The sequence below is a fragment of the Nanorana parkeri genome, unplaced genomic scaffold, assembly GCF_000935625.1.
Source record: "Nanorana parkeri isolate BGI_ZX_2015 unplaced genomic scaffold, ASM93562v1 scaffold96, whole genome shotgun sequence".
Lineage (NCBI taxonomy): Eukaryota > Metazoa > Chordata > Amphibia > Anura > Dicroglossidae > Nanorana > Nanorana parkeri.
The window spans coordinates 319,773-341,839 of NW_017306364.1; positions in this window are offsets into that span (position 1 = coordinate 319,773).

Genomic DNA, 22,067 nt, shown 5'->3' on the forward strand with positions numbered 1-22,067 from the left:
GCCTCTAAACAGAGTTTGTGATTTGGGATGTGCAAAGTGGTCAAATTGATTTGTCTAAAAAATTACTGATTTCTCTGTTGGTGAAGCTTCTCTCAGTATTGTTGACTGAGCTGCTTAGGTGAAATCCACCCCCCCCCCCCTTTATTTAATTAGTTTTCTACTTAGAATTCTTTGAATTTGTGTTCCCTTTCCGTATATTTGATTGCTGTGTATTTTTTTTTTTCACTGCAAAAAATGTATAATAATGCGGCTAATGTGGAGTTTTTTTAGGCACAAAAACAGGTCAAGGGTAGTTTACAAGAACTTCTATAATCCTCAAAAGCTATGTAAAGCCAATTTCACTCTTCAAAATCCAGCAAAAACCTTTTTATTGTCATTCTCCCCATTGCCTTTTCACCAAAATTTCAGGGGAATTAAAACACTCATTTTTTTATTTCATATTTATGATAATCTTTTTATTCACTTTAATTTAAGATTATTCTAATATGCATCATTGGATAGTAGATATGATTGTTTTGAATCTTCACCAGTGAAATCCCTTTAACTCCTTTACTGCTGGACCAATGTTTAGAAAAAATTCTCAAACACATACTAAATTGCACATTTTTTAACACGAAAATGTACTGAAACCCCCCAAAACATATATTATATGTTGTATTATTCATATATAATATATATGATATATATGTTATGTTATATATTATTTATATTTTCTGAAAGCAGAAGACCTGTAGATTAAAACTAAAAAAATTGCAAATTGTTATGTTGCATAATATTTGCACATCAAATGTAGATTTTCGGGGGAAAAACACATTTAACTTTATTATAGTGCACAGAAACAAAATATCATCTTCAAATTTTATGTTAAATATAAAAGATTAGACTGCTTTGAGTAATTAAATACCAAATATGTCAAAACTCAAAATTGCATCTGCTAACATAAACTCCTTTACAACTTATTAGCTACTATTAATTCATGCATTCCTTGATTGTTGTGAGGGGTTGCATGCCAATCGTTGCTCTCTTATAGAACTTAATTCACCTCTGTAATTTTCTGGGGATGCTGGGCTTTAAAGTGAACTTATTGCAGTGCCCTGTATGGGTATAGCACAGGTTCATGTTACCTTTTACTGCACATGACTGGGTATTTGTGTTGAAAATTAATGGTAATTATTTTGTTTATTTCATATGAAAGGCACCTTAAAGTATATGTAAAACCAAAACCTTTTTTTTATTTTTCTGCGTCCGTGCTTAGTACATTCTATCTATCCCCTCTCTATCCCCTTATCTCTGGGCCAGAAAGTAATGGGAAATCCAAAATGTTACAGTTGTCATGGGCACAGGATGTGAGGGATAATATTCCAATGGGGACAACATTTCCTGTGACAACTAAGAGGGTATTTTCCTTCACTTTGAAGAGATTTTTTGTTTCAACACAGCAAAACAAAGCAAAAAACAACAACTGAAAGTGGCTTAACTATTAGGTGCTAAACTAAAAAAAAGTTTGGGTTTAGTTTCACCTGAAACATGCTACAGGGGAACAGGGCTGAATCCTGCCCCTGACTTCCCTGGTAGTGGGAGTTTGTGAGTCAAGAAATACATATTTCTCATAAGGGATCAGGTCATTGTTACACAAATGGATACTTTTGCTATGGTGTAACAGACCAAACTATCTATTGTACTTTGTAAACATTATCAGTGCAAACAATGGATATCATTTTGCAAATGTTTCTATAATCCATGTTGCTTTGTTCTGTTTGTATACTTTTAAAATAAAGAAATTAGTTTGCACTCTGGTTTTTCAATGGGAACAAACATCAAAGAAATTGACATTGACAACTGCCAGATACTGTTATAAGAGTTTACAGGAGTGTGCAGAAATGAAATTAGTGTTTTGGTGTGACATTTTAGGAAATAACAATTTTCTTACAGCTTTCTTACAAAAATGAAAAATAGGTTATTTGGACCTAGCTAGATTTTGTTTTCTTTTTTTGTGTAGCACTTGAAAATGATTTTGTTGTTGTAATGCAGTGTTTGTACATCTTGTTTATGTTGTAAATGGGTGTGCAAGGTCTCATATACCTGTGGATAAAAAAAAATGTGCTGTGTATTTATGACAACTACTGTTTACCAGAGGACTGAATAGGAGTTATAAATTGGTCAGAGAATGAAATGTCAAGTCGTGACCCTGCAGACATGTATCTATACATTGGTGCAAATAAACTGTGCCTATCACCTTCTATGATAGATAAAATGTCACAAAACTGTCTAGCAAATGTGTGTGTTTATTTTTTGCATGTAGTAAGTACTGGAACCTTAAAGCCTAATGCCAGACAAGTTTTTTTTAGTTGAGTTGCTGAATTGCAGAGCTGCAAATTCATGCAGTGCCCTGCTGTATGGAAAATTTTAAATGTTTTAATACATTTTTGGTACACTGATTAAAGCACAAACTATTTTACTTTGTACTTTTCCCATGAAATAAGTTATTTCTGTCTTTAACTCCATCCTGTCTCTAGACACTTGTTTAAGGGGGGGGATAAGGTAACAAGAAGGTCCAAACTGCAATAAAAACATTGCCAGCCATTAAAGTCTTTCTTGCTCTAATAAATATGTATTTTTATCATCTGTGTTTCCATTGAAGCGATTTCCATCATTAACTTTCCTGATAGGAAGTGAGGACAAATGTTTTATTTTATGTTTTCATATTACAAAAGATTTTGTTTATTGTAGATGGGGCTGATGGTTTATCTGCTGCTATTTCTTGTCATCTGGTTGATACAACGGCAACACAGAAAGCCTTTCTCATGAGATGTTAACGGGCATGGGATGATCACCAAGGAGTGAACCAATATGACCATACTTTGTAAAGTCTAAAATATTATTTAATATAAACTACATGTCATGAATTTGACTTTCTCTTTTTTCCTGGCTACAAATAGGATTACCACAGATTGAAGGGCTGAGAAGGCAGTATGTAAGTCTCAGAAACCACATCAATGGCAGTATCAAAATCACAAATCTATGGCTTCTGAAATGTAATTCCATAGAAGACCAGGTTATGGCACCACTTTGTCCCATCAAATTATATACTAGTTGTTTTCCCATGTAGTAGTATTATAGTACCACTGTGCTTTTGTTTCCACTCGATGTCAAGGCTGTCATTTTTAAAGCAATGTGGTACATTTTATGGTGGTGATGTAAAAATGAAGGGATTATAGAATACTTCCTATAAATCATTACAAAAGCATGCTTCCTTTCTAGGCTACACAAGGACAACTACAAAACTAGCAAACGTGTGCCTGTTTGGGCACAAATGTATCTGACAATTAATGCAATCTGCTCTAGGTGAGTCTGAAAGGGGATACAAACATTGAATATGCTATACAGCAGAATATATAGTATGAAGCCAGGTGAAGTATATCATGTACAGCAGAGTGTATTTATGCACATGTGTGTACATAAATAGAGCTGTGTGGAGTATTGCATGTACAGCTCAAGCTACAGGGTTGAGGGGTGTAGAGTAAATAATGTACGTAATGTAAAGTCAAGGGGTGTGGAATATATAATATACAGCACATGTGCAGAGTGGAGCAGTGTGGAGTAAATAATGTACAGCAAAGTATAGTGAACAGAGTAGTGTGCAGTGTATGAGTATACAGTACAGTGAGCTGTATAAAAGCCAGATAAAGTGTACTAGTATCTGTGTTTTTTCACATATGTCCTTCTTATGATGTACTATTTCATATTACACAGGTCAGGATGATACATTGGTGCTCAGTGCTGAGAGTCCAGGGCTGGTATTTTTTTAGTCCTGGGCTTCTGAAAGCTCCCCTAATAGTATTAAAAAAGTAAAGTCCCCCCCCCCAGCATTTTACTTTCCCCTTCTTGATCACAAAACACATAACCTATAAAATGAGCCAACTCCAACTCACAACCACCATTACACACCTAGGGGTGTAGTTATAAGCACTTTTTAGAACCATTCATCCTGTGAAATTCTGTGAGCATTCATTCTGTTCATATTGAGTCAAAAACAAACGTTCTTAGTTTATTTTATTTTCAAATCGAATGTAATGTTGGGAAAATACCACACTGTGGCCATTAGATGGTGCTGAGGTACATAGGAAAAAAACGTATCTCTGTCTCTTGGTTCCCCTGCAGCTCTTACTTGTTCGTAAATTAGAGCTGTAGTGGACCTATGAGATAAACACTTCCAGAAGTATTTGTTTCTCTCAGACTATGGTGGACAAGAACCAGCGAATGGAGTAGTTGGCAGTGCAGGCAGCATAAAAAGTATTTACTGCTTTCTTTAACAGGAAACAGGTAAAGCGTTTTTAATAACGTTTTTTCTTGACAGGGTTGCGCTAACATAATGGTTATGTTTCCATCAATATTCTTGAATAAAATACAATATTCATTTTATTTCTGCCTATTATTTTTTTTCATGCGCAAAAGCTATTGAGAAGATCAAAATATGAATGAGTTTTAAATGTAAGCTGTGCAGGTCTGAACCAGGAAAAAAACTTGGCTCCCATGAGCTTTTCTTATATGTTAGAGAGGGTAGAGACGGACATAACTTTTTTAAGATTGTGTATTGCATATTAGCTCCCTTTGCAAAGAAAGTAGGTAAACATGTTCATAGGTTATAATTACTAAACAGCAAGCTCTCAATCAGCATCTCACATTTGTCTTCAACTTGAACATTCAAAAGATTTTATGGTTGAGTGTACATTGAGGAACTATCTGACCATCAGAATAAAACACACTTGATGAATGTATGTATGTATGTATGTATGTATGTATGTATGTATGTATTGTGGCATTGCGTGGCAATACCACTGTGTTATGTGGCCTCCAAATCTCCATTCCATGGTTCCATGCCTTTTTAATAGTGATTATGCACCTGTGTACATCCCTCATGAAGAGGGTGCTGGGATTTGTTCAGGGCCCCCACCGGTGAGTCAGGAGAACTCCACCCAGGGGTCAGTGTGGAGGCCAGTGCAGCAGGGAGCTGCAGGTTCGTGAAACATATTGGAAGGATTGGCATGCTATTGCGGTTGTCTGGAGGAACCAGACAGTGGTCCTGAAGATTGGGGCCGGAGCAGCAGTGCTGCAAGAGAGACTTATTAAAAGACTGGGACACCGTGAGTGTTTGGGACAACTCAAGGATTGGTGAGCCCGTATCTGTCATATGCTACAGCAAGTTATTTATGTTGGATTTCCTTTTTCTGCCTTTGGAATTAATAAAAGACTGTCCTTTGTTCTGTGAAAACGGCTTCATGACTGGTCCTTAAGCGCTCGCCATTTGTGCTAACCTCCCCAACGTCACAGTATGTATGTATGTGTGTATGTATGTATATATATAAGTGTAGACTTTGGATATTATATACACACACATATATATATATATATATATATGTGTGTGAAGTGCTCCTGTTCATTCATAACATGAGGACAGAGTGTGTTTACTATATCCACAATCATGAATAAACAGGAGGTGATGTAGATCACTTTCTATTTATTCATAATTGGGGACACAGTAAACATGATATGTCCTCAATTATTTACAAACACTCAGCGATCACTGATCACTGCATGTTTGTGCCTCACTCTGCTTCCTGACACGCTGTCACAGGAGGCTGAGCAGGCGGTGCGGAGAAGAGAGCAGCGCTCGGACGGCTGTCACAGTTTCTCTCCTCCCCGCTGCGACACAGAGCAGCGCCCAGCAGGGAGGAGAGAATACACAGATGCAACACTGTTTCAGCCAGAAAATGGCACATTCGGCATTATGCCAAAAGTGCAATTTTCAGCTGATATATTTCGGCGGCCGATATATATAGGAGCATCCCTAGTTTATTTTGTTTTCCCGTGTTGTAATTTACATGGCTGACGAAAGTGGCAAGGGGGGTGGGGACCACGCAGGGGAAGAGGGAAAGCAGGAGGGGGGCTCAGTGCTGTGCTGTGTATATGTGACTAATGCCTGCTAATGCGTCAAGACTATGATAAAATGTCTTCTGCGAAAGAAGGAAACGACACTTACTTTTCACCAATGAAGGAAATTTGACACTTACTTTTAATCTATTTTTAAAATCCATTTAGACCTCGTGACTGAAAGTGTCTAATAGAACTTTGATGCTCACAACAACTGTTTAGCATTTGCTTTGCCATTTTCTGGTAGATGAACGCATGAATCTCCTTGCTGGGGATAACACAAATAGATATTCTGAATCATAATGCCCTTTGTAAAAGTTAAAGGGTTTCGTAGTATATGTGGTAACATTCTTTTATAAAGTCCAGTGGCAAAGAATAGAAATTGAGGCGGTAATAATGAATATCTATATTTTAGTGAGCTTGCAGCTCCCACAGGCTTGTTCACACCATGACCAGATCCAGACCAGAACAGTTCTTGTCTGCACCTGAAATGCATCCCAATGTATTCATATGATATTTCTGGACTCTGTTCACACCAGTGCAGTCCGTTCCAGTGCGGGGGGAAAAATGCTGCATGCACTATTTTATGTGAAAGCACCAAAATGTATGTTAACCCCTCAAAAATGCATGTAAATGCACCTGAAAGCCCATTGTAAGCTAAAAAAAAAACCAGCCCACAGCGGAACACGTCAAAATATGCACTGCACTTCATTTGCAGATCTGCTCCAGACATGATGTGAGCAAGCGGAGTCCATTGCCATTGTAAGAGACACTGTAAGGCCACCAATCTCCTTTATATTAACAGACAGTTTTTACAATGCACCCCAATGAATATGTTTCATATTATAAAGTACACTGTAAAATTATATAATGGGGTAAACTACATTTTTTAACCTCTTGCCGTCCGCCCGTTTTAAAAAAACGGACGGACGGCACTGCTACATCTGCATTTTTTTCTGCTCGCGCGCCCCCTAGCGGGCACGCACGGGCAGAAAAGACCCGACGATTAAACACACCCGTTACCGGGTGTTTCACATATAGGCGATCAGCGGGTCCATAGCCCGCTGATCGCCTATATGTGCTCGTTCGCGGCAACCTTACATGTTTTTTTTTTTTTAATTTCGGTAATTTTTCCTTAATATAGTAAAAAAATAAAACCCCCAGTGGTGAATAAATACCACCAAAAGAAAGCTCTATCTGTCCCCAAAAAAGGGTATAAAATTAATTTCAGTACAGCGCTGCATGACGGAATAAATGTCAGTTAAAGTACCGCAGCGCTGAATACTGAAAAATGGCCTGGATGGGAAGGGGGTTTAACTCCGCGGATGTCAACTGGTTAAAGTATGTGTGAATGATACTAAATAACATTTAGTTTGCTAAAGCACTGGGTGTCAAACAATTGGCATCTTTACAGTCTCTTCCTGTCCACTCAAACTTGATCAATTGTTGGCTGCACATCATTGCTCAGGATCAGCATCCTGATGGTAACATTACTGACTCACCATGCCTATTGTGTCTCTGTGTGGAAGCGTACATCTTGGTAGAGGCAGGTCTTTGCTTCCTCATGTCATACCCTCTAGCAAGGGGAAGAGTGAACAGCATAGTAGTGGCATTACCAAATCTCTCAAGACTAGCAGTCAGAAGGAGCAGAGCTTTTAATCTCACTCTGCAGATATACAACTATAAGACATAAGGCACACTAGTTCCTAGGCACAATTGCAAACCATAAAGGGCACTACTATTGAACCACATGAAAAAAAAATCAGAAAGAAGGAAAATATTTCAGGATACTGCTTAGGTACTATTAACATTTCCAGATGTTCCTTTCTAGATCTTCACTCTTTGAGTTTAGGTCCCCTTTAATGCATGTAAACCAAAAATTCTACCTGTGCTATATCTAAACTAGTCTCATATTGAAATTTCTACTTTTCTTTGTATTTCAGTATAAGTGTGTATGGGACCATAAAGCTTTAGAATGAGAATATAGAGGTGAAGTTTGCAGAACTAATCAATTTTGTTTCAACCGTATACATCACCATGTCAATATAGTCTTAGGTCTGTAATTTTTTTACAATTTAGTTTGGTCAACAAAATGTATGTTATATTTTGGTAGCTCCTTTTTATTGTTAAAAACTATGTGAAATCAGAATGTACCTTAAAGGTGTTAAACCTTAAATTGCATTCAAGTACCTGAACTATTAACAAAAATGTATCTTATTTGTATATCACTCAGCTGTATATCCTCAAATCATCTCTGAATTGGTGCTGATGCTGTCCTTCCTTCTGGAGGGTGGCTACTTTTATTCCCCATGGTCAATGTATGTGTTATAAAGTAGCCACCGCTCCAAGCTCACTCCCGTGATAGACTACAATCTCAATATTGATTAGTAAACTAAACATCAGATTGAAGTGCATTAGACATGTGAGTTTTGCTTTGTGAAGAATTTAAATCTGGATGAATTCCTTTAAATTCGGACTTTTGGATGCATTCAAATTTCCGAATTCGAATTTTGGATACATTTGAATTTCTGAATTCCAATGTATCTGAAATTTTGGATGCATCCAAATTTCCAAATGGCAAAAATAATGAATTTGAATGTATCCAAATTTTTTGATAATCAAAATGTGGATGCATCCAAATTTTGTCCAAATGTCATTTGGAATGAACTGATGTGTTATTAAATGGGAAAATACAAAAAAACAGTGGGATACTCTTGACCTGAGCAGCAGCCTGGCAGAGCAGGAAAGGGGGGGGGGGACTGGTCATGAGACCCCTCTCCTGCACCATAGCAGGCCACTTGCCCTCAACACGGGGCAGGGTCCCTATGGTGATGAGGACAAGGGCCTCTTCCCCACAACCGTGGCCCGTTGCTTGAGGGTTTTTGCAAGCAGGGGGACTTATCTGAACCTGGGTGCCCCTTTCATAAAGGGGACACCTAGATGCCGCCCCACACCCCCCTGAATGAGTAAGGGGTAGTTGTTACCCCTACTCATTCACCAAATAAACAGTAAGATAGTAAATAAACACAACACATTGGTTTAAAAATTCTTTATTAATAAATAAACACCACACAGTTTTGACAAATCCTTTATTTAAAAAAACAAACAAAAAAGTCCCACAATGTAAATCCATTGGTAATCACGTCATCCAGAGATGTAGATCCTGCCCACTGCTTGCCAACTCATCAAATAAAAAATCCCCTACGCCAGCAGACTAACACCAACTGCAAGTGATAACTCTGCTCTGGAATGTAGACAAAGGGGTGGAGCACGTCCCCGTGATGTCGTCTTTGCTTATGTTCCATTAGGGGACTGGGAGCTATGACAGAATATATTTAAAGGGACAGGGGCAAGTCCCATGATGTCACTGGACTTGTTCCTCCCCTTTGTTTACATTCCAGAGCAGAGCTGTCATATGTGGCCAGTGTTAGTCGGGTGCCGATGTAGCAGCGGGCAGTGTGGATTTTTTCTTTTGTCAAGTCACCGAGCACTGAGTGGGCATGTGATTGATGAGGATCTACATCGATGGATGATGTGATTGATGATGGATTTACATCACAGTACTTTTTTTGCTTTTTTAAATTAATAATGCATTTGTCAAAACTGTGTGTTGTGTATATTTATTAATAAAGGACTTTTCAAACTGGTGTGTTTATTATTATTATCTTACACCGTTGTGTAGAAGAGGCCTTTGTCCGAACCCCATGTTGAGGGCAAGTGTCCTGGTATGGTTTGGGGGGGCGCATAACCGCCCCCCCCTTTCTTGCTCTGCCAAGGGTCTGGTAGAAATTGGGGTTGGAACCCATGCTGGGTTATTTTTTTACGTTTAACAACATAATAAACTTTATCCAAATAGATTCGAACCGAAAACGAAAAATTTGGATCGATCCGAACTAAAAAAATCCCCAAAATTTGGATCAATCTGAACTGAAAATGAAAAATTGGATTCGGTATGAATTCTGAATAATGAACCGAATCGGATTTCGGATCCGAACCCCCAAAAAATTCAAATTCATCCGAAATGAAACATTTTTTTTGAGCCTCCACATTTCTAAAGTTCATCATGGGAGCAAGCTTAGAGTGGTGGCTACTTTACACCACACCCAGGGACCATGGGAAACAAAAATAGCCACCCTACAGAAGGAAGGTCAGTGTTGGCACCAATTCAGAGATGATTTGAGGATCTACAGCTGAGTGATACACAAATAATGTCCAGTTTTGTTAATACAGTAGGTAAAGTAATTTAATTCATTTGATAAGATTTAACTCCTGAGTTTATTATCTCTTTAAATGAGCACAATTTGTGAAAATTAACTATTTTGAACTAAATACTGAAACCAGTCTTAATGCATGTATAGGGTATGACTAGACATTGGTCTATGAATAGACATGTATGACTTGTATGAAAATGGCATTAGTCTATTCCTGCTCACTATTCAAACGAAAAATATATTATTCACTTGCTGGAAAAAGGAAAATATTTTTTTAAGTTTGTATATTGAGCATGAAAAGAATTCTGTTTTTTATTTTTTACTTGTTTTCTGTTTTAAATCATTCCCTGAAGGGTATTCAGTAATGCAATACAAATGCAGACATCCAGATGGCATTGTTTCTTGCATATTATCATTCATTGTATCTTATTCTGCCTTATTTGCGTAAACCTGCATTACTGTAAAAAAGGCAAAAAAGGTAGCCATAGTAGGTGAAATATTGCATGCTGGATATAGGGATTTTGTAACTCAGCATTTCTTTAGGTAGTGTTATTTTATGTCTACTGAACAACCACATCACAAAATTGTGCTGATCACATGCAACTGTATACATACAGTATTTGCAGATTAAAATATATACTTTTATACCTGCAGTTACCATTCTGCTCACTGCTAAAGACCCTGGTAAGGTAATTGAAATATACTGGGAAAGAGAAAAAAAAAACAATTTTTTCTACAATAGATCAGTGAATGTTAAACTAAGGCAGCCTGTAATGCACAAATGTATTTTCCCCATGTGAAGGCATAGAAGAAGCTTCAAAACATATCTCCTTCTGAGTCCTGTGAAGCACTAAAAAGCAGAAGGGGAGGGGGCACAATAAAATATAAATGGTGTAGATACAGTATAATTTACATAGGGAAAGCTGGGCAAGTGTGAAGCCACACAGTGGAAAGAGAAACTCCGGTATGTAAAAATATTTTGTTAAAATGGGATATCATTTACTTTTATTGTTTTTAATGGGATCATAACGCAAGAGCCCCTTGAAAACTATAATAATAAAACCTAATAAAATAAAAAATATTTTTTGAAAAGTCAAGTTTCATGTGCAATTCTAATTAAATATTCCTTATTGCTGAACCAGAATGGGGCAGTTTATGAATTATTTATATAGTCCCTGTATGATACATGTTGATCTGTCTCTTTTGAGATAATATTCAATTTCTGGACTACAAATGTTAGACTGCTAAAAGTAATTAAATTTTTTTCAATTAGTACAAAGGATTAGTTCAGATGACGTTTTTTTTCTTGTACTTCCTTCTTAGAGGCCATATGGACACTTCCGTGACCATTACAATGAACTTTCTGGACAAAGTATATATTACATTCTAAGACTAGATGTGTGTTCACATAGCTGTGCCCTCTATAATGAACTCATTATTTTGGTCTTTATCACTTTGTTATGCTAGAGTCGGTATTCTCCGAGGCACACAGAAAACTACCATGTGAATTTAAAATAATAACTGACATTTATTTTGCCTTCTTGAACACATATACAAGAAATAATTTAGTTTACTGGATCAGTGGTGTGAAAGTTCATATAAAATATATATAAGTGAAGGAATGTGCAAATGATTTCCCTCCGGTGCAAAATGTCTGCTGGCAGCTATACTATTGGATGGGTTCTGAGGTCGAGCATATGCACAAAGAGTCATACAAATGTTGTAAAGGAAAACAAATAATAAAAAGAATGGAAGATAATAAAAGAGGAAATACTTTAGTCTACCTGGTCAACAGAGAGACAATGCTGCTGTGCAATTTCAGTGCAGAATGAACAACATTGTTAGATTATCATTATTATTATTAATGGGGATTTATATAGTGCCATCAGTTTGTGCAGCGCTTTAGAACATATGACAGTACAATTCCAATACAATACCATACAAAAGGATTAGAAGGACCCTGCTCACGAGAGCTTACAATCTACAAGGAGGGGCAAGTGATGCAGAAGGTAATAACTGTGAGGGATGAGCTGATTGAAGGAGTAGATGTACAGTTTTTAAGAGGAGGTGGGATAGGCTTACCTGAGGAGAGGAGTTTTCAGGGATTGCCTAAAAGCAGACAGAGTAGGAGATAGCCAGATAGGTTGTGGTCGGGAGTTCCAGAGGATGGGAGAGGCTCTGGAGAAGTCCTAAAGGTGAGCATGGTAAGAGGTGATAAGGGAGCTAGGCAGCAGGAGGTCAGGAAGGAGCAGGGAGGACGGTTTGGGTGATATCTTGAGATGAGGTTGGAGATCTAGCCGGGGCTACAGCTTCTGCTACAATATTCACCTTCAGTTCAGAGATTTCCCCCACAGTACTTTTTATCTGCCACTATATGTCTGAAATCTGATGGTCACCGTCATTCAACGCGACGTGCCCCAGCTTGTGATTGGAGAGTGAAAGGAGAAGCAGCATAGTCATAAGCTCATCTTTCTGTCACATTGTTCTCTCTTCCTATCAGTATGCTTCTTGTCAGCATATGAACGGATTGGCTCCTTGTACTCCTTTTAGGGCTGGTGTAGACTTGGGCAATCTCAGGAGGTTGCACACTGCAGTTGCGCTGTAGCCCCATTGATTTCAATAGGTTAGATCCGCGCAGCAATCGCTGAAAAAAGGTACATGTATTTTACATGTGTTACACGCACCGTGCAGGTTTTTCGAACCGCGATCATGCGCAATTGCACGGGCAGAATTGTGGTGGGAAACCATACGATCTGCCTGGCGCCATTAGAAAATAATGGCTCCGCCAGCGCGATCAGCAGTGGTGGGCAATTCCATGATCACGTGGCCATTCACGCGGTTTCGTGTAGGATTGCCACGCGGTCACAGATCTCAAAAATGTGAACCTGGCCTTATACTCTAGCCAAGCTGTACAGAAATGACAAAAGGCTGAAACCAGGGCAAATTCAGGTAATTGTGCTGCTTGCATTAATAAAATACATTTAATGATTACAAAGCTGCATCACTTTATGTCTTTATATATGTTTAGAGTTCAGCTTTAAATATAGTGATAGGCTGCTTCATGGATGTTATTTTTTATTTTGTCTAGAGTTCCACTTTGTGGACTTTTTGCAGATGATTAGCATGATAAAAGTGTACAGTATTAGTGCTGTGTTTTAAATGATAAAAATCAAAGGTATGCGTTCTTTTATCGGAGTAGACAAAAGATTATTTGATTTTTTGAGTGTCCCGGATAAGGAATGTGTCTGTGGTAAACACCTGAAGATTCCTAAATAATACATAGAGCCCACTTCCTAATACCGTTTTTCCATCCAATCTCACAAATCTCTTGCTGTAAAAAATAAAGCTAACAAAACCCAATTTATTACAGTAGAGCTAAACCTTAACTGGACAATATTTGGTTCACTAAAGCACTGTGTATAAGAAATAACTACCATTATTTTCATAAAATACAGTCTTCCCTTTGTTAATCTCAGCACTGCTGATCTCTTTCAGCTACTGTATACATTATTAGAGGTATTTATATAGTGCTGAAATGTTGTGCAGCGCTTCACATAGTGCACATTCACAGTCCCTGCCCTCAAGGAGCTTACAATCTAAGGTCCCTAACTCACAGGGCCAATTTAGACCAAAGCCAATTAACCTTCCAGTTTGTCTTTGAAGTGTGGGAGGAAACCCACGCAAGCACAGAGAGACCAGGATTTGAACCAGGTATTCTCGGTACTGAAAGGCAGTAGTGCTAACCACTCTGCCACTGCATTATATATGCTCTGCCCTTGCAGTGTTATCTGCACATTACTCTGGACCGGTTTACTGTTCATGACAATGTTGGATCATGCATGTGACAGGGTGAGAACAGAGGAACATAAATAGGAGACAGTTGTTACCCTTAAACAGGAAGTGCCTGAAAAAGGAAAACCATGTGCAGATTTCTAGGTGTTGTTTTAAATAAAGCTGCATTTTTAAAAAGATGAAAAACAACTTTTTAAATTATATTGACGTGTATGTAACCCCAAAATCAATTTTTCAGTATGTTTGAAATCATGTCTCACTGAATACAATTATTAGGCAAATATTGTTTTGGAAATCTACTGTAAAGTTTCTTAGTTTGAGATCAACATCTTCCGGTTGCAGGCTGGAAGCGCTAAGCCACTGCCTTGCAACTAAAAAGAGTGTTTTTTGCATCTCCCATGCGAGCTTCTTCAGTTGGCTGCTGGGTTCCCTATCAGGTCTATCCAATAGGCAGGCTAATGGTCAACTAAAGCAGCTTGCATGGCAGGCGGAGAATGCTGTTGTTAATTGTGGTGCACTGGCTTAGCATTGTCAGTCTGCAACGTGAAGTACTGTTACTGGCAGGCAGGTAGGTAATAAAACTTTGTAATACATTCACAAAAAATATATTCTTATGAAAACTGTATACAGGCATAATATCAAACATAATGAAAAATACATTTGGGGCTTATATACACTTTAACTTTCAAAGCTTAAATGAGATTTTAGTGATTGGTTATTATCTACTTAAAATGGTCAGAAATAAGAACTGCCTGAGTTGCCCCATGCTAAATCAGATTAGTTTCAGACAATCTGATGAATTTGTATGATGTCATCAGAAAATAACCATTATAGCACTGACAGATACAAAACCAATACTCACTCACTGTCCCAGAGGTACATAACACACTTACTTTAGTGTTTGTGAAGTCAATTATTGCAGACTAAGCTAGTTGAAACAGGAAGACAATAAGTAACAGCAACTCTGGGGAAGGTTTGGTATGTTTTACTTGCCAAAACTATCTGGAATGTTCTGTACACCATTTTAAAATCTAAAGTTTGACTTCAGTGATTCTTACTTGGCCACAGATAACTCATTCCCAACACTTTTGAGTGCAATCCAACAAATGCCTGCTCCTGGAGAGACTTCAGGGTTTCTCATCTTTCCAGACACTTACAGAGGATATTATAGTTACGTATACCATTTTTCTCAGTCCAGGTTCAGCTTTATGTCATATTTATTTTGTCTTTCTGGAGAGTACTCTATGCAAAAAGGAGTTCCAAATTACTGGCAATAAAAAATATATACGTAGTGCAGGATATTATCATTGTTTTGTTTTTTTCTCAGGAAACTGGATTCATTATACTTTCAATACATTTGCCAGAAAATGCTCCTCAATAATCTGCTAGGGTGATGTTTGGATGTGATGTTTGGATTTAACATTGCTTTCCATGGCTATTGATTGGCCAAATGATCAAATATTATCCATACAAAAGCTCAATGGACATTCAGTATATGCGCCGATATAGGAAATATTTGTAAAATCCTGGCTCAAGCTATATTTCCTAACCTAGTACCTATAAAAATGTGCAGTGCTTCTATAAAAAAAAGTGTTGTAACCATAATTAAATGTAACCCACATCTGGTTTTGATCATTTACGTGGTTTTCTGTTTTTAAATTGGAAAATGGAAAACACTCCACTGGTTTGTGCTATCGGTGGATCTACAAGGCTGAAGTCATGTCATCCTAAAAAAAAATGCCCAGCTCTTAGAGCTCCAGTTGCTTCAGAGTTAATTTTTCACAGCTACAAAACAGCTTCTAATTAGGGGGTGTCATGCAGTAAAAAAGCCATTAGGAGCTTTTGTTTATTAGAAAATTAAGGTTGTTTTCAGGTGTATTTACCTCACATTCAAGATCAGTTTGAGAGGCTTCTGAGATCATTTAGCGTTCACTAACAGGTATATTTGACCTGCGGTTGACCTCCTTCTAAGCTGCATCCACCTGCTTCAAGCTGCTTTTGTGTTCCCATTGATTTGTATGAGGAAAGAAGCAGTTCTGACACAAAAAAAGCCATTGTGTTCAGGTAGTTAAAGTGTATCTATGTTTTGCTGATGCAAGGTAAAGCAATAAGTCGACATAAATGTTTCCCCATCCTGCTGATTACAGTCACCTTCCTTGCTATCCTGCCACCTCTTTATCTGCCACAAGGAAGAGAAAAAAACTCTGTGTAGACTGTAAGTTTGACTCTCTTCACCCCAGCATGACAGAGCTTGTGCCTGATAGTGGTAAATTGTAGGAGGAAAAGAAGGAAATACCTGAAAATACTGTGTATTTCACTTCAGTGAGTGGATGGAGCAGAGGGGAACAAATGGCAGGTTAAAATAAGTGATGGGAGGGGTTGTGTTTGCTTTGATGCTAAACTCCAGTGTAGCAAAAATACATAAATAATTAACCCAGCATGTTAGAAATGTAAAAAAAGCTCTTATTTCAATTAGTAATGGAGGAATAATGTTTAAAATTCGACGATCCCTAACTTAGGGGTAAATCCCATTGAAGTTTACAAGAAATCTTTTTTAGGGCTAATAGGCTAACTCTGTCAAACAAGGCATGGGAAGCTGGGCACTGCCATGGGGGACATATTCCAATGCAAAAATAAATGAAAAAAGAAAATCCTGTAATGTGGAGGGTGCCTTAAAGCTGTATGTGCTGTTATGGAACAGTCACAACTAGCTTGTCTGACATACAGCAGAAGCATCCCAATCTGATTAAATTCAGATTTTAAAAAAATACTTTTTTCAGGTAGCTTTAGCCGTGATACATGCTTTTTCATCAAATGGTAATAGACCTGCTTTGGCTGGCAGATAGAAATTGGGCAGTGGTTCACTATTGCTATCCTTGTGCTCACTGATTGCCACTTGACAATTTCTATTGAGCTCTCATTAAAAATTAAGAGAGTACAATGACATGGCAGTGTAAAATTGATCAGTAGCAGGATGTTTTTAAATTATGCAAAATTTACTGAAATATACTAGAAAAAAAGAGTACAAGCAGGTGTTTTAGTTCAAGAATTAAGACACTGTAGATAACAAACAGTGTAAAATTTGCAAGCAGCAGGACAGTTTTAATCAGGGATAAGAGGCCAAAATGTACTAGAGAAAAAAAAGCATAGGCAGGTGTTTTACACCAGTGTATCATTTGTAGTCTCCTAATTCCTGTAGTAAAATTGGCTTGCAGAGGGAATATTTAACTGAGTAAGGCCCAAATCTAGTGACATAGAGCACAGACTGGGGTTTTGCTACCAAAAATAGGATTCAGCAGATGATACAGCGCTGTAAAAATTGTCTAGCAGCAGGACTGTTTTATTCAGGGATAATAGGCCTAAATGATGTATGCATAACTTTTATTTTTTCCCATAGGAATGTGGGGGGTGCATTTAATGTAAATTATATAATATGGACAAATAAACATTGGGGTCATGGTAGGACATATACTGTGTTCTCCGGTACCCAAAACTCAGTATATAGCAGGCTATTGCCCACTAAATGCTGAGAGCGTGGCAGCTGGGACAGATTCCGACAATACTGCCAAGATCCACCCAACTGGCTGATTGAGAGCTGGCTCGGCCTCTTTAGAGGCCGTGCCAGCTGTGCCCGCCCCCTCTCTGTCCATTCCTCCAGTGCTGGAGAAACAGAGAGGGGAGGAATCCCTGCGGTGAGCTGTGACTGACAGTCACCGCTACCTGTAGGGAGAGGATCGGGAAGTCAATGAACGGCGCTGTGTGTTCTCTGACCTCCCAATCAATAGAGCTGACATGTGGCAGCTTCTTTGTCACAGGTCAGCTTGAATTATGGGGATGAGTGTTTTTCACCCATATTTTTCCTTTAAAGGAATTAGAAAAAAAACAACTTACTGTTGGCATCACCAAGTAAAAATAATGGAAAAAAAGCCTAACAAAAACAAATGCAGCCACCACATCTACAAGTTGGTAAGCTGCAGTATATTAAATCTTTGCCTTTAGGTTTAGATACACTTTAAAGAAGAACTCCAGGGGAAAAAAGTATTAACCCGTGCAGTGGGGCTAGCCACGCACTGCAAGGGATAACTGCTTGTTTTTGTCTAGTTGTTAAAAAAATTATTCAAATGTGTCTAACAATATGTGTCCTTTCTTTACTTCCAAGAGTTTAGTTACAGAGACAATACGTGCAAATTCTGCCAGTTGCTTTCAATTTGGGGTTTCTGGTAGCAACAATCTGAAGACTGATGCAGCCTCTGCAGCCTCTGCAGCATTGCCACAGTGCGCATGCTCCCGTTCCTTGCTCTCTTCTGACCCTTTTAGCTCTTTGAGCTGCCCACATCACAGAAAGTAATTCCAGCTATGAGGTTGTTCAGTGCACATGTTTGATTGCTTTTATAAAGCAGAATGGAGAATTCCTACTTGTCTGACCACTGACCCTGGCTGAGCAGAGTGGAGGAGAAGCAAAGCAATCACATGACCTGTACAACTGAAAATAAGAAAAGGCTTTTCTAAAATGTAAATTTTAGCATCTGATATTCAGTATATATTAATTGTTGGTGGTGTGCCCTACTAATGATCTGTGGAGAACATCTGGATTTACAACTATTTTAATGTTAAGTAAACTTTCATACAAACCAGCTGCTTAGTAAGTTTTAGTGGTATTTAAAGGCACCTAATGGTTGGACACTTTTTTATAAACACATTGAATGGACAGATTGTTCAAACCTGCAGAGCACAGAAACTCATCGTTCCTCTGTTACAGAATTTTTACAGCTTCTACTAAAAATGGTTTAACAGCTCTCTGGAGGTCTATGGAACTGTGTAGTGTTACAGCTATCTATTTCCAAATACATATTTATGTATTTAGCAGATCATTAAATGGCCCCAACACGGAGTTTATTATCAGCTCTTTTTTGCTATTTTTAAAGTGAACGTTTTTTATGACAATTTTAGGTAATGAAACATGTAATTAGAGGTTGTTCAAGGCTAGAGATGAGCAAATTGATCCACCTGGTTCAAGGTGATCATAAGTTTGTTTTATTCCACATGTAGTTGGCTGTAGTGGCAAAGTATTAGTCTTAGGGTGTCACTCAGTCAGCCGGAGAATCAATCTCTGTTGCAGTCTTCCCAACAGTTAAAAGTTATTCTAAAACAAATGAAAAGAAACCTGCAATGAAAGAAATATGGGGCTACCATTGTGCACATCTCCTGCATAAAATGCAGCTTGCTGACTCTTTGGGGGTGATTTACTAACCTAAACACACACACGCACCAGGTGCGTGTGCATTTTTACACAGCAAAACTTATTTATCAACCAAACACGAGCAACGTGTCACATTTTCACGCCGTTATGGAGCGGTTTTATGTATTTACGTACGTGCGCGGCATGTAGCATGTGCCATAGCGGCATGCAAGTCTCTAAAAGCATATTTCCACTAATGCCATATATTGAAAATTCATGCACATGATGCATATATAATGCTGCTTCACAGTTTAGACAAAAATGGTTAGCTCATGCATTTACATTCCTGCATTCATCAACGCAAGCAACACAACGTAGAGCTAATTTACACAACATCACCTTGCAATTCATGCAGGGCTTTGCACAACACACCTGCTGGGTGTGTACACACTACAAAGGTGTCTAGATTCCACCCATAGATCATGCTGGGAGGGAACACATTACAGAGGTGTTACCTCATTACTTGTTCGTGGCGTGTTTATAAGGTTAGTAAATCAACCTTTTTGGCTCAACATATCATATCTTGAGTCGATGACCTGGATCAAGCATGCAGGTAAGAATTTCTGACATTTCTCTATATTAGAGATATACCACATTTGTTAAACCTCTTATAAATTCTTTTAACACTAGTAAGAACTATTTCAAATACATTAGGCTGCAGAAGAAAAAAGTAGTTATTGATGCGTTTTTTTTATTTTTCAGATGTTAAACTTTTTGGGATTACAATTCTGTCACCTGACATGAGTAAATGACAGTAGAGAATTATTGACATATAAGTCACAATTCTTCTAAGTATTTTTGAAGTAAGCTACTCTTTATCATGCAGATAAATAAATGCTAGTAGAATATAATCATTGTATGTATTTTCTTTTTGTGTTTCTAAAAGTTTAAATATATTTTTAACCTGTCATTTTGAAGGTACTTTACTTAATGGGAGCATCTTCCTCTCTGATTTAAATCTATTTAAAGGCAAAACTTTATTTTTATTTGTCTTTGGGTTCCTTTTGGGGATATCCACCCTCTTTATTTAGCCTTGTAACTCCCCCCCCCCCCCTTACATTGGGGGCACTTCTTCTAGTAGCAAGGTCACGAGGGAACTGTCACTCATATTGTTCCTCAGGATGCTGTTGTTTTCACAGGGCCACATATCACAGGAGGCTACAATTCAACACCTGGTCACGTGTCAAGATAACTTGCTCAACTCCAGTCTCTCCTCTTCTTTTATAAGTAATAGGTGTTTGAATCTCATTGATAGAAAAATAACTGGGTATAACTTTAAACAGCCCTCTCTCTGCTGATTTCCTGACAGCTGCCCTGGTCTTGTCCTCGCCAGCCTCTTCTAACAGTTGCCCTATCTCCATGTCTGCTACCCCAGGAGCAGAAACTTTGTCCATAGTCCATCTCTGCATAATCCAGGCAAATTTGTGCCAGATGGTTCTCTCTGTTAAATTGAAGATATACTCTATTTTACTTTTTTAAAGCTGAACTCCAGTCAGCATGTAAAAACGTCACTGCAAGGGTTAACTACTTGTTTAGTCTAGGAGGTAAGGAATGTGAATAAGTGACCTTATACAACTAGTCCCCTGCTACGATAAAGAAGGATCATCGCCTAAAGTCTACTGGGAAACCAAAACTTCCAGGAGTGTCCCCCACTAAACTCAGTGGTTACTACCACCGACCTGCACGTCACTAGAGGACAGAGTATAATGTTTGCCCATGTCCCACCCTGGCCAAAGCAACACTCAGATGCTACTCCCACTCTTCCCACTTTAGGGCTTTTATGGTCCTTTCATAGTGATGAATGAACTAGCATGTCGAATCTACATCCCTGTACTTTTCCTTCAGCACTGATAACAGCATAAGCAGTTGTGGGGGGCCAGGAGGGAGTGCGAAAAACTTGTCTCAATATGCCCCTAGAGAAAATGAGAGAGTCTCATTCTAGGAACAGTAGGGTGAAGGTGCTCTCCGCACACCTTTCAGCAACCCCGGCCAGTACGAAAGGATGGTGCTTGCAGTAACTCCACGGATGGCACCGTGCAAAACGAACAGTTGAAGAAAATAGGTCACCAGCACTCAAGAGATTTAAAAATAAATAAGTCCTTTTTATTGGACCATGGTGTCACGACAATCAAATAGAGCGGAGAGGCTGGTGACCTATTTTCTTCAACTGTTCATTCTAGGAACAGTTGGGGATTTTTGACAATCTCACTAAGTGTTTCACTACTTTTGGACACTTGGGGGTTGATTTACTAAGCCCAACACACGCACGCACGGGCTGCGTTTTAACCCGCAAAAATGTATTTACTAAGTGAACACGCACATCAAGTCGCGGTTTCACACAGGTATGGCGCGTTTTTATGTATTTACTTACGCGCGAGTCGTGTAATATGCGCCATCGGCTGCACGCCACTATAATAAAAAATTGCAAGTGCTAGAATCATATTTATACTACTGCCATACATGTGCAAATCATACATATGATACATATGTTATTGCTATGCTTCTGTGCATACAAACATTCCACATAACACTTACAAACTGATAAAAGACAGTATTCCAAAATAAGGTACTTACACACCAGTGCCGTGTTCGGATGTGCTCCAGGCAACTGCGCATGTGCATGAGCAAGTTCACAAGTTTTGTGTTCCTAGAAACACGAGCACGCCAATCCTGCACGAGTTCTTCGTAATTCTAGCAAACACGAGCCCATGGCAGATAAATTTGAGCGGTGCGTTTTTCTATCCATTCTGTACTGTCCAGAGGTGTTTGTTTTTGGCAACTTATTTTCACCTGCCATTTTTCATGTGTTCCTCATGCAACTTATGGAGAGACTTTCATTCGTTTTTGCACTACCTAATTAACACCCCAAAAACATGAGTGCATCACAGTTGATC